At 36.6% G+C, this 12133-nt stretch overlaps 1 protein-coding gene across 2 annotated transcripts in view; it reads right to left on the bottom strand.

Annotated features, from left to right (window-relative positions):
- myh9b (myosin, heavy chain 9b, non-muscle) overlaps positions 1-2361 on the bottom strand; it is a 39730-nt gene extending 37369 nt beyond the window's left edge. For both annotated transcript variants that reach the window (XM_057860727.1, XM_057860728.1), the window contains exon 1: positions 2108-2361. The gene's annotated coding sequence lies outside the window, so the exon portion shown is untranslated. The remainder of the gene's footprint in view (positions 1-2107) is intronic.
- Positions 2362-12133: the final 9772 nt, after the last annotated feature.

The following is a 12133-nucleotide window of genomic DNA, read 5'->3' as shown; positions in this document are numbered from 1 at the left end:
CATTACAGTCCCTGACAAAAGTCTTGTCGCTTATTCATTTTGTAGAAAAAATTGCTAATAACATGACTTAATTATTCAATTGGTTTTAGAAATGGCTCATATGAAAGCTAAGACCCTCTCAAATGATGTTGAATGTACAAAAATATATTTGTTTCACAGAAAAAAGATTTATCATTTTATGAAGACATAAAGGTCAAATTTTGGCAAGACAAAAGTTTTGTCGCCTACAGAAATTAGTGTGAAAATTGAACAAAAAATGTACTTCAAATACAAAAATATGTTGCATAACATAAGCGAATTAAGTAGTGGTGCTGTGAGATCCAAATTTAATATTTTGTATGACTTCCATGGGCTTGAAGGACTGCATCCATGCGGTTCGGCAAGGATTCCTACAATTTATTGATGAAGTCATCAGGAACATCAAAGAAAGCAGTCGGAATATTAATTTTGATTTAGTCAACATTTTAACTTATTATATATATATTAGCGCTGCAACGATTAATCGATTAACTCAAGTAATTCGATTAGAGAAAAAGCTTCGAATTAAATTTTGCTGCTTTGAATATTCGTTTAATTAAAGTGACGTAATTGTTTTGACAGTGTTTGAATTTAGTTTTATTGATTTGGGTGGATACACTGCCCTCTAGTGGCAACAGCGAATATGACATAACTAATTTTACATGGCTAAATCCAGCTGCTCCCTGTTAAAACCAACATAAGCTATGTTTTAGTTTTAGCCAATGTTTTTTAATACATTCGTAATTTAGTGTATAGGTATATTGAGACGTTTTTTGTGAGAATGTGTTTGAATGATTTGTTAAGACCACGGGGGGAAAAAAAGTTAGCATTTTGTAACATTTAAGCTAACATTTTGCGATGTAAGTTAGCCAATTGTTCTTTTGTTGTACTTAGATCCTCATTTATCTGAGGCTCAACTCAGGACTTTTAAATTTTTTTTGTTCATTATCAAATTACTCCATTGTTCGAACTAACTAGTTTATCGATCAATAGACTACTAAAATAATCGATAGCTGCAGCCCTATTATATATATATATATTTCCAAAAAGATTTACATACATTGTTTTTTTCTAAATAAATAAGAATGTAAATTTACAACGGCAAAAAAAGGTCATTTGCCCTATAAAGACTTACTAAATCTCATCCCCAGTGATCACAAGTTATGCATGGCAAAAAATAAATAGGCCACGCACAGAAATAAGCAATAACTGATAAAAGCTTCAATTCACTTAATGAGACGATACAACAATAAAATCGCCATTAAATGATGGGTTAGAGTACAGAATGTAATCACCAACCGCAAACGTATCTCTGCCCTGTTGCAAAAGGAAGGACACGAGGGGCACATGAGGATAATCAATCAGATTAATTAACCTCGAGCCAAATAATCACATTCTAAATTTATTCATTCTAGTTACTCCACAAAACCTTGGCATTTAACATGAATAGTGAAAGAAGCAAAATGGGAAGGGATTTTTTCCCCCTAAAGAAGTGCACCGTCCGACATTGAGGTGACACGCTTCGTTGAGGTTGGGCTGGTCGACCGGTGGACTAGTGACGTCACACCGGCAGACAAACAAGTTAATCGACCCAAGTTCAACCACTAAATAACAGTGCACTTAATACACCAAACGAAGCCGATTTGCACGTAATGGACAGACAATTTAGGTTTTATTTGGGCTGAAACTCGGAACCGGCCGGCCTCATTCAAGCGAATCACTTCCTGCCTCTGCCCTTGTGGCTTTTAGCTCGCGCCAGCTGCCACAACGCGGATGCTATAATTGACTTCTTGCATCTCGATGCAAGAAGTCAATTATAGCGTAACGATAAATACATGCCTGTACAAAAAAATAACTGATTCAAGTTTGTGCTGATGAGTTAGACTATTCATTTCAATCGATCTAGTAAAAAAAAAAAAAAAAAAAATCAGTTCCATGCGGTGCCACTCCAAACCAAGAGCGCAATGGACTAGCTTGCCCAGCTTCCTGGTTCTTACGCTTGAGTGACGGCCGGGTGAATTGAATGAATTATAGAAGAACGCCGTAGCGAGGGCATGAAACTAAAATAAGTAAAGTTGTAAATTTTTACCTTCTTATAAGGTGCGGGACGCCTGCGTAATGGTGGCTCAGCCGGCGTCGACGTGAGTCAAACTTTCTTTTTTTCCAGTCGACTGCTGCAGTTTCGCCGGGAGTTGAAGCTACACTACAAACAGCCGTTTCCTCTCTGTCGTTCTCTGCTTCTTTGTATCTTTTTTTCCCTTCTGACGCCTCTTCCTCCTGCCCACCCTCTTGCACTTGCAGCTAACTGGTTCACACAACTTTAGTTGAGTACGTTGCCCACTGGGGTGCGGTCCAAGGCGAGGCGGGCACCGGCCATGTTGAATCCGCCCCTTTTATCAAAGCTTGTCGTTTATTGGCTAGCGCTATGCTCTGGGCCAATCACAACAGAAGCTGGGCGGGATAAACATGCAAGCAGAAAAGCTGAACTTGAAAAAACTGAGAGGAGGAAGGGGTTGAGATAAACAGCATGTTTAATGAGAAAGGTATGTGCATAGTGAGAATTGCTATGACCATATAAGTACCATTCACCCTCAAGAGGGGACCGCATCATCCAGATCCCCCCTATGTGTCAACAGGGTCTTGTCTGACCTCAATGTTCAGTCAAAACAAGCAGTTGTCATGATTGCAGTGTGCAACTTCTGAAGGCTACCTGGGTTTTCCAATGTCTGACTATTGTGCCTCAAATCCATATAACATACATTAGAGATTTGAGTCATTTAATTGCCACCTGATTGGTGTGTTGGTTCTCTATGAGTTTTTTACAAAGGCCAGCTACAGTGCTGGCCAAAAGTATCGGGACCCCTGCAATTTTGTCGGCTAATGCTCAATTTCTCCCAGAAAATGATTGCAATTAGAAATGCTGGTAATATCTTCATCTATTTTGCTTGCAATGAAAAAACAAAAAAGAGAATGGAAATTTTATTTAAAATCATAATCATTTTACACAAAACTCCAAAACTGGGCTGGACAAAAGTATTGGCACCCTTTGAAAAATCATGTGATGCTTCTCTAATTTGTGTAATTAACAGCACCTGTTACTTACATGTGGCACATAACAGGTGGTGTCACTAACTAAATCACACTTGCAGCCAGTTAAAATGGATTGAAGTTGACTCAACCACTGGCCTGTTTCCTTGTGTGTACCACATTGAGCATGGATAAAAGAAAGAAGAACAAAGAACTGTATGAGGACTTGAGAAGCAGAATTGTGAAGAAGTATGGGCAATCTCAAGGCTACAAGTCCATCTCCAAAGACCTGAATGTTCCTGTGTCTACTGTGTGCAGTGTCATCAATAACGTGTAAAGCCCATGGCACTGTGGCTAACCTCCCTAGATGTGAACGGAAAAGAAAAATTGACAAGATATTTCAACGAAAGATTGTGCTGATTGTGGATGAAAAACCTCGACTAACATCCAAAAAGTTCAAGCTGTCCTGCAGTCTGAGGGTACAACAGTGTCAACCCGTACTTTCCGTTAGCATCTGAATGAAAAGGGACTCTATGGTAGGATACTAAGCCTGAACGATATATCGTTTAAACATCGCCATCGCGATGTGTGCGTACGCGATAGTCCCATCGCAAGGACGTGCGATAGTTGTTTTTTTTTAATCCACATACGCCCTGCTTTCTGCTCTGAGCAGAGCCTCACACCCTCCCTCTCTCAGCTCTTTGAACCTCACAGTCACTGCAGCACTTGCTTATTAAAGTCAACGATGCTGGTATCTTTGATCTTGCCAAAGAAGCGGACATCACAGTGCAGCAGCTGTCAATCACCGCTTAACTTGTTATACAGTTTCTGCAAGGAAGCCGCTTTGGAATGAATGTGTGTGTATGTGGAGACGTTTGAGACATATAAATTAAATGCCAGAAGTGATCATGAGGAGTGTGTAATTTCTACATGTCCACCAAGAGTCACAGCTAAAGTAGATAAACAGAAGTATTTAATAAAGCAAAGCATTTTTCTACTACAGTACTTTATTCTTGTTCAAAAATGATTTGGTTGGACAGTTATGTTTAAAACTGATAATAATTATTACATTTGAAGTGCTTAAAAGCATTTATTAATATATATATATATATATATATATATATATATATAATACAGTATATATATATATATTATATTATATATATATTATACAGTATATATATATATCTTATATTATATATATTATACAGTATATATATATATATATATATATATATATATATATATATATATATATATACATATATATATATATATATAAAATCTGAATAAATACATTGAGCACACACACAAAAAAAAATTTAAGTTTGGGGGCGGGGTGCGCAACTTCGCAGTTTTTAACTCATCGCGGCGGGTTCTGGTCCCCATTAACCGCGAAAAACGAGGGATCACTGTACACTGGTCATTGTGAGTCATCCAAAGTCTTTCCAAACAGCTATTCAAGTTATCTAGTGAAAATTTCTTTTTAAAAAAAAAAAAAAATATATATATATATATATATATATATATATATATATATATATATATATATATATATATATATATATATATATATATATATGTATGTATGTATGTATATATATATATATATATATATATATATATATGTTTTTTTTTTTTTTTTTTTTTTTTTTTAAATATTCCAATATAATATCGCAAACCCCCAAAAAATCGCAGCAATAGTTTTTTCCAATATCGTTCAGGCCTATAGGATACCCAGGAAGACCCCACCTCTGACCCAAAGACATAAAAAAGCCAGAACGGACTTTGCCAAAACTTACCTACGAAAGGCAAAAACGTTTTGTAAAAATGTTCTCTGGTCAGATGAGACCAATTTAGAGCTTTATGGGAAAAGGCATCAACATAGAGTTTACAGGAAAAAAAAAAAAAACGAGGCCTTCAAAAAGAAGAACACGGTCCCCACAGTCAAACATGGCGGAGGTTCCCTAATGTTTTGGGGTTGCTTTGCTGCCTCTGGCAATGGAGTGCTTGACCGTGTGGATGCCATTATGAAGTCTAAAGACTGCCAACAAATTTTGCAGCATAATGTAGGGCCCAGTGTGAGAAAGCTGGGTCTCCCTCTGAGGTCATGGGTCTTCCAGCAGAAATATGACCCAAAACACACTTCAAAAAGCACTAGAAAATGGTTTGAGAGAAAGCACTGGAGACTGCTAAAGTGGCAAGCAATGAGTCCAGACCTGAATCCCATAGAACACCAGTGGAAAGATCTGAAAATGACAGTTTGGAGAAGGCACCCTTCAAATCTCAGAGATCTGGAGCAGTTAGCCAAAGAAGAATAGTCTAAAATTCCAGCAGAGCATTGTAAGAAACTCATTGATGGATACCGGAGGTGGTTGCTCGCAGTTATTTTGTCTAAAGGTTGTGCTACCAAGTATTAGTTTGAGGGTGCCAATACTTTTGTCTGGCCCATTTTGGAGTTTTGTGTAAAATGATAATGATTTTTTAAAAATTCATTCTCTTTTGTGTTTTTTCATTACAAGCAAAATAAATGAAGATGTTACTACCAAAGTATTTGTAATTGCAATCATTTTCTGGGAGAAATTGAGCATTATCTGACAGAATTGCAGGGGTGCCAATACTTTTGGCCAGCAATTTATAAGCTCCAGCACCCCTGTTATGACATATGATGAAATATTCTGATTTAACTGTGGACGTTATGTCCACTGCTCAAATAATTCCATGGTTTTCAAGCACGGTAGGTGATTTGGGTGTCAGTTGTTACCTTCTCCCATAAGGTTTAGTCATTTTCCCAAGAGGTCCACACTCCTGAAGCATTGATTATCCGGGTTTCATAAAGGCAGGGTGTTTTGCACCTAAATGGTGCAATATTTACATTCTACACATTTGAATTCAGATTTACAACATGCGTATATTACTTGAGATTTCTCCAACAGACCATCGAGCAAAGAGTGAAGTTTTCTACCGAATGTCTATATCCATCTTCGCAACCTGTTAACTATTACAGCACTAATATTTAGACATACTGTATACCTGGAGACATACATATATGCTGTACATATATTCAAGGCAAGCACATCCATATTGTAACCTTCCTTTTATAATTTTATTTTAATTCGTAATTAATAACTAGTCAATTTTTACAAAAAATATTAAAATTGTTAGTAATTTTTTTTTTATTACCTGAAAAATCTGTGGAAAAATGACTTTGGCAATTATTTCAAGGTGACGTCAATATACTAATCTAACTCATTTGTGCATTTAATATACAGTAGGATTAATACTATTCAGTCTCCAGAGTGAAAACTATCCAAGCTGACTTATTGCAAAAAAATGGACTACACCCTGGATTGGTCAATTAGGGCACAGTAACAGTAAAAGTTCGCTGTCTTAATACACATAAGGAATACATTACTATAGCTGACCCATATTAGAAAAAAACTGACCTTGCGAATTTAGGGGGGGAGGGTTGCGATATATATTGCAATATTAAAACTAAAAGACATTTCACCAGACTTGAATGGCTCTGTTTGGGAACACTTTGTTGACTCACTACGACCACATTGTAGTCAGTAGAGATGTCCCGATCCGATCAAATGATTGGAAATCGGGCCCATCGTGCCATTTTTCAGAGAACCGGAATTGGGTGAAAAAGATCGGGTTTTTAATTAAAAAAAATACTGTTTATTTATGTGGGGTTTTTTTTTGCTTCATGCTTGAACAGCCTCTCACCCTCCCTACTGAAAAGTAGTGTGACCAAACTGTTTTTCTTGCTTACTTGAGCCGCTGGCCTTTTGTACATAAAGTTAACAATTATTTTCAGGTTTATAGCTTTGATCTAGCCAGAGAAACCTTGGTAGCTCGACGATCAACGGCAAAAATGAGTTATCGTTAAGCTTCGTACAGTCTGAAGTGTGATGTGGCAACTCATTCATTGTGTAAGTGAGAGGCTGTTCTTGGCAGCGTGAGCGTCAAAGCAAGAAAAAACAAAAAAAAAAAAAAACTTTTATACGGACTCGGTATCGGCAGATTCTTAAAATCAGGTGACTTGGACTCGGGTGTTTATGGGATCGGGACATCCCTTTCATATAACAATGTTTAATCCAGGTTTAGGGTGTTTTTGTGTTTTTTGTTTTAATCTGTGAATGATGAAGACACTGGTGTATATAAAAGGGTTTCAGGAAGCCACGTCTCTGCCCAATTGCTCCTTTTATGAAGAAAAACAAATGTTTACATTAAAAAAACAAAAAACAATCACATGTCCTGCGATGGAACTATTGCAGATCCGCACACTGCGATGGCGATGTTCAAACGATATACTGTATTGTGCAGGCCAAAACAGTGCTTGATTTAAGAGATTTCAGACTAGGAACTAGTAAAATTAATCGCACAGTGCATTTTGAGAAAGCAAGATTTCTTGAAATGAAACAAATTTGTTGGCTCTCATGAGCTGAAAGTTGGCCCAAAAACATGCTGGAAAGTATTAGGGCTTTACTGTCAGTCAGTGTTGTTAATAACGGCGTTACAATATAACGGCGTTACTAACGGCGTTATTTTTTTCAGTAGTGGGTAATCTAAATAATTACTTTTCTCATCTTGGCAACGCCATTACCGTTACTGAGGACGGAAAGGCATGCGTTACTATGCGTTACTATATTGGTCGAAAAGTCTGAGGGAGACGGACTCACCGAGACGACAGAGCAGAGCAGGAGTTGGTCCAATAGTAGAGCTCCAATAATACATGTTGTAGCCGATAGCCTACAAACTACGCCCGCATGTTATGGTAGATATGGTAGACATGGTAGATATCACATGTACTGTACATAGATATAACTAGATGCAAAATGACAGACATGGCACTAAATGAGTTAGTAGACAGCTGCCATCTTAAAGCAGTAGACTTTTTAGGACGGCTCTGTTGTAGAGAAACTTCCTAAGTAACTTTTTATCTAAAATACTTCTAAATCGGCAAAATCTTGACTTGAATCTATCTTTAAATGATGAAACAGTTTTAAAACTTTCATATGTCGAAAGTAGAGAGAAGGGAACTAATGCAATAATGGGAGCAATTTTAACAACTTTTAACAGTTGATTCAGGGTAAAGGGTAAATTAGGGTAAAGAATTGGGCTCGGGCCAATTGTACCAAAAACCTTCACAAAAACTTCACATAGTGTGGCCAAAGTTTTTTTTTTTTTTTTTTTTTTTTTTTTTTTTTGAGGGGAAAAAAAAAAAAAAAAGTAATTATCACCAATTACTTTGCCAAGTAACTAATTACTCTTACATTCAGGTAATTGAGTTACTAACGCAATTACTTTTTGGGAGAAGTAATTTGTAACTATAATTAATTACTTTTTTCAGTAAGATTAACAACACTGCTGTCAGTACAAAAGTCCATTATTATATATTTAGATTCTATTATTTGCCACAGCAATTCTATAATATTAGCTTTATAATCTTATAGGGGAAATTTGTACGGTACTCTTTTTACATAATGAAATTGCATTTCTTTAATGCATAACTTGCATCAGATCATTTTCATTTTAGGCTAAAGAAATTGACAATCTCCCAAAAAGACGGAGAGAGGTGGAGCTCCATCTGACATTGGCCGAAAAGGTACACTTTTGACCAGTTGACAGATAATCAGGTATCAAATCTGTTTTGAATGGGAGGGGCAAATGAACATTCATTCATATTCATACATTTTTTTTCTCCATTTAAAAAAAAAACAAAAAAGGAAAAAGCAGTTACAATGCCGTTTATTTTAAATTATTTTTCAAAAGTATTTTGTTAAAAAAAAAGGGGGGGGCAGTTAATGTTCTAAAATTTCTTGATTTCAGTGAAAAACATGATGTCAATATACATGATTTACTTCGAATTACCACACAAAATGATGAGGCGGGCCAGATCTAGCCCCCCGGTCGCAAATTTGACACCACTGCTTAATATCATATGCAAAAATACTGTACATAAAAACATATAAATAATATTTACCTAACTAGTGTCAGGTAAAACGATGTAAGAGACAAATGAGAGACAGTAAAACGTTTATTGTATTGTTTTTTGACAGAATGTAATGGGAAATGTAGTAGTTACAATGAATACGTCACCCTCCCAGTCAGTCAAGTAGGTGAGTCAATATGCATGCACAGTCATGTAGATACTACATGGGAACTGCTGCAGGTTATCCACTAATTTATGTTAGGGAGGGAAATTACAGTCAGACATTATAAGACTTGACTTGATGACTTGATTGTGGTTTCTTTGTTCTCTTCAAAACCACTTCAGTATTTAATTACTTGAGACAAAAATAAAAGCAATAACATTTGACAACTAGATGCAATTTCTGGAGAAATTGTGTGGGGTACTTAGGCTGGTAACTTTTTCCTAATTTCCTATATAGAATTATCGAATGTATCCGTCATTGGTATTGATGAGTAAATCGCTGTTTAGCATTGACGGACATAGCCTTCTTTGGCATTGAAAGTTACACTGAAGAAAACCAAGAAGATCCGTGAGAAACCTTCGCGTTTTTCAAGTGAAAAAAAATCATAAAATGGGAAACTGCATAAAAAAGGTGAAAAATCACTAATCACTAAAACAAGAAAAAAAAAGATGTGAATAAAACATAAATACTGAAAAACTGAAAATCTGCGACAACTGCAAAAAAGATGGAAAAAAAAACAAACCTGCAAAAAAAAAATCGGATAACAGATAAACAGAAAAACAAGAGCAGGAAAAACTGATAAACTGCGCAAACCGCCAGAAAACGTGACATCCTAAAGACCCCAAATACAGTGAAAAATCGAAAAGTATGGATTTTGTAAGCTAAAAATTGTAGGACATTTTGTAATTTTAACAGTTTTTGCGATTGGAAATAAATAAGGGCTCTTTTTGTCAAAAAACCCACAGTATTTCCACAACTGTTGACGTCGGGGTGGGGAAAGAATTTTTGGAGTACGACAAACTTGGGGTGGTGTGGCTCAGTGGTAGAGTAGTTGTCCCCCAACCCAGAGGTTGTGGGTTCAATTCTCCGCCCTGATGAACTTGTCTAAGTGTCCTTGAGCAAGACACTGAACCCCACGTTGCGTCACCAGTAGGTGGATGGTGAGATAGTGTAAAGCGCCTTGAAAGGTGGAAAAATATAAGTTTAACACCAAACTTGGAACGGTGCCTAGCAGTCAATTTGTTTTTGGCTGGACGGGGTGTCAAAAAAGTGGATGTGCAAAAAATAGTCAGATTACATGTGGGGATCTTTTAGAAAGTGGAAATATCTGAGAAATCTGGTAAAGTATCATAATTTAAACCTAATGCAAGTACGAATAAAGAAATATATCATGGGAAAACAATAAATGTCATTGACAGTGATAGACATCAAATCCATTTGGTCTATTATGGCTGGCATTGAGTGATTATATTTCACTGCCATTGGCGGCGCGAGACATTCAGTCCGATTTGACTCCCAGTCAAAAAGAATTTGACGTCTAATGCTGTCATTGGCAGTCAACGAGTTAAGATGAAAGTTCTTTATGCTTGTAAAGTGTGCAATAAATAGAACAGTCCAGTGTGAACTTGTTTACCTCAGATATTCTCCCGGGCACATACTGGGCCAAGTAGAACTGCTGGCCAAGTGCCAGTACAAATGCCACAACCAGCAGGGAGACATTAACGGTGGAAAAAAAGGGCTTGCTTGAACATTGTGAAACAGAGATGAATGAATCAACACTTCTGATCAGTTGGGGATAATTAAAGTTACGGTTTGGGACGTGAGAACTTTGATGAAAGAGGGAAAGCTGTACAAAGGTAATGGAGCTTGAATAAACACATTTTTATTTTCCTCTATCCCATATTAGAGTTGATTCCAAATGCAAACCAGATGATGATGTTGCAATATCCTGGGATGAACAAAAAAAAATGTCACTATTGCATCAGGAAGTGGTTCAACACAACACTCTATACTGCATTATTCAGTTAGTCATGTTAACGTACTGAACTTCAATGTCATTTTGTGTGGCTCAGGAGGGTAAATTTTGTGCATCTATCTCATGTTCTTTTCACAAAAATTGATTTTATATGGATGGATGGATGATTTAGAGAATATAGTTTTCCCCTTAAAAAAAGGTGATAGAAATTAGAACTAAATATTTACTGCTTCTCCCTTTTCCATTCAAATGTATAAATAATAAGCTGGAAAAAAAGAATATTGAAATGAACCCTACTCTCCTTTTTTAATTACAAACCCCCCCCAAAATAATACGTAAAGGAATATCTAAAGTTTTCACCCTTTTTTTTTTTTTTTTTTTTAAATTAAAATAAGTAAATAAATAAATAAATAAAAATACATTTAAGAGTATACTTGCAATTAAGAGACTCAAAAAAGAGGATTCGGACCAATTTAAGGTCAAAAGTGTCTCTTAAAAAAATCAGTCGATGTTTAAAATAGTTGCTAATTAATTTGTTAAGCTACGGCGGGGGTCCCCAAACTACGGCCCGCGGGCCGGATATGACCCATCTCCACATTTAGTCCAGCCCCCTGAACAATACCAGAGAGCATTTTGAATTTTTTTTTTTTTTCCCCTCTCAATAGTGTTATTTTTTTCCTGGCCTTTTTCTGTGAAGAACTCAGAGAGGGTTTTTTGGTTATTATCTATTTAATTAATAGTGTTATTATTATATGATATGATATGATATGATATTATTATTTTTATTTTATTTACTTTTGTTCCGTGAAGAATCCAGAAAGGGTTATTTGATTGTGGCTTTCTGAAAAACAATAATTTATTACATTTAGGCACTCCTGCAATTGTCACACTTTTTCTGTTACAAACTGACCCTGGCCCCTCATCAGCGAAGGGAAAAGTTATGTGGCCCTCACAGGAAAAAGTTTGGGGACCCCTGATCTACGGTATTATTTGTAGAATAATCCATTAATTGTGGCACCCCTAGTGGGCAGCACCTGGAAAACCACAACTACGATGAGTTTGACACTCTTGGATTAGAGCAGTACTTCTCAAATGGTGGGGCGCGCCCCCCCAGGGGGGCGCAGAGTGATGCCAGGGGGGGCGCGAGTGACCTCGGGGAACATGCTTT

The sequence above is a fragment of the Corythoichthys intestinalis genome, chromosome 16, assembly GCF_030265065.1.
Source record: "Corythoichthys intestinalis isolate RoL2023-P3 chromosome 16, ASM3026506v1, whole genome shotgun sequence".
NCBI classification, from domain to species: Eukaryota; Metazoa; Chordata; class Actinopteri; order Syngnathiformes; family Syngnathidae; genus Corythoichthys; species Corythoichthys intestinalis.
This window is presented reverse-complemented; position numbering and strand designations above follow the sequence as displayed.